The sequence below is a fragment of the Trachymyrmex septentrionalis genome, unplaced genomic scaffold, assembly GCF_001594115.1.
Source record: "Trachymyrmex septentrionalis isolate Tsep2-gDNA-1 unplaced genomic scaffold, Tsep1.0 scaffold44, whole genome shotgun sequence".
Taxonomy (NCBI): Eukaryota; Metazoa; Arthropoda; class Insecta; order Hymenoptera; family Formicidae; genus Trachymyrmex; species Trachymyrmex septentrionalis.
The window spans coordinates 1,237,826-1,240,162 of record NW_017305611.1 but is presented as its reverse complement, the minus strand read 5'-3'; the positions used below and the strand labels follow the sequence as shown (position 1 = coordinate 1,240,162).

General features: G+C 41.8%; 1 pseudogene; it reads right to left on the bottom strand.

Annotated features, from left to right (window-relative positions):
• Nucleotides 1-1,228: 1,228 nt before the first annotated feature.
• The window catches only part of LOC108751310, a 4,911-nt pseudogene continuing 3,802 nt past the window's right edge, over nucleotides 1,229-2,337 (bottom strand).

The window sequence follows — 2,337 nt, the reverse complement described above, 5'->3', positions numbered from 1 at the left end:
TCAAAATGATTTTAAAACTTCTACGTTTAATTTTGTAAGATAATTGACGTTCATAAAGACAATAACGAGGGTTTAATTACGAATATCTTGGCAACGCAAGAAATTATTCATCAGATCTTGGTCAAAACTATTGGCGCGAGGAATTTTGCTGAATAATTCATCATCGTTGCGCCGATCCGAGATTGCGGAGGGATTAGGTCAACATTTATAGTCGTTAGAATGGCCCGGCGATGTTACGACGACCGATCGAAAAAAAAAAATAATCGTTTAACTAAGAAATGTGTGGCGGACGCGCTGACGGAACTGGGCTTAAGAAGATAGCAGACACGGAGGACGCATGGACCGACGAAAGATGGATGGTGGCAGAAAAAAGCAACTAAGCAGCGGCGTCTGCCGTTGAAAAGCTAAGGATCTCGACTCGACTGAGCGCGAATGCTCGTAAAAAAGCCCCGCGGAAATCCTTTGGTCGCGCCATTAACGGTGATTTTTCCTAAGCCCCACTGATCTTCTTCCCTCGTATTCTCTCGTCGATGTCAACTTCATTTCGACTTATCAAGCCGTCATTCATCGATTACTTGAGACTGTCGAGACGCGGTTTACCTTGCGCGTCAAAGTTCCACATTTACCCCCCCCCCTCCCCCCGCGTTTATTCAGCGGTAAATTTCGGTCTTTTATTCTATACTTCAATTCTGACCAGATCTACAGTGTCACCACATTTTTATAAATAATGCCCTAAGTAATAAACTTTGTAACTTTAAGTTTAGAAATCAATAGAACAACACTTTGACGAATCGCGTTAAGTTTTAAATTTAAATATCGATTATTAATTAAATTATTGTATAAAATATAAAATATAATGGGGCTTCAATACTATCTTCTCCTTTACACGTCATCATAAAAATAATTCTGTTTGGAACATCAGAATAATTTATACAGGCTGGTCATCGGTTGCTGGAATATTAAAGCTTTTTTGCAACATTGTTTAAGCATTCCACATAACTATTTTCATGATACAACAAAATTATTTTCAGATCTACAATTATATTTTTTAATATTTCAGCGAAAAACTATTTTTTTCCATATAACGATATTCTCTCTGTATACATAATCTACATTTCTCAAATATACATACCTTCTTCTACATTTGAAATATTTCTTGTATATTTTATATTTTAAACGGTTATGCGGTGCATAAAAAGATCGTAATGCGCAGGCAAACGGATGGAGATTATTTCCGATTGCGTCGCAAGAGGAAGCCGAGTAGCGTCAATCGAGGCGGAACTACGCTGCTTGGTGCTCTGCTTAGTGAATTTTCACAACATCGCCGCTGCCATAATGCAACGACGGTCTGTGCACCGTAGAGAGATCTCGATCTGACTCCCAAGCCTTTACCAAGAGACCCACCAGTCCTGAATTCGTGACGACAACATTCGTCACGGTCAGCGTGGATCCGAAGATGAACGGCTGCCTCAGCAGGGGTGCATCGACAATCGTCTGCATAATAAATGTGCGCGTGTGCATTTTTATATTTTCACCAACGTGGAGAATTTTGCAGCAATTCTCTTCTCTCTTTCTCTCTCTCTCTCATGCTCGATTTAGCGTACAGAATCTCTCGTCGGTATCGCATTTTCTTTGACAATTCTCGGTGAGAAAGAGAGCCAGCGAATCCTCAAATCCAGCAAAGAATCCCGCGATAGATCTCTCTTTCTGTCCTTCTATCTCGCGAAGAGACTAATGGACCGAGAGAAAAAGTAACTGGATTACCAACCTATGGACGGACTGTAACTGCTGTTGATGCAGCTGCAGCGATCACGGAGCATAGCGTTGCTGCAGGAAGGGGTGCAGCGACAGGGATGGTTTTAACCGTGATATCTGGGTCCCGTTGCAACGACCGCGTTAAAACCGTTGATAGAATCGGCCGCGTGGGAGACGGTGCGCCGGGCACCGTCGAGCTCGATTAAGCTGTAACTTCCGTGAAGTACATCGCCGTTGCAAGTCTCTTCCTGCGCCTTGTTGTCGTCTTGAAAAGTATAAGAGTATGCGTAATACTTCGACCAAAGTTCCGTGCGACGTTCTCATGGAAAAGCGCGCATTGTCTCGACCGGTGTTTTAATTTAAGTTCCCGACAAAGTTCCTGAATTCTAATTCGATGGAACGAATCCGATGAACAGATACAACAAATAGCTGAATTAAGAGATATCGACAGGAATCCACTCTGCGAATTTGGAACGTTCGGAAATGTCGTTTCGGCTTAACTTTCTCTTAATTACGAAGTCCGTCGTAAATCCAATCATTTTCTTGCCGAATTAAGATTTGATTTTACTACTATATATTGTT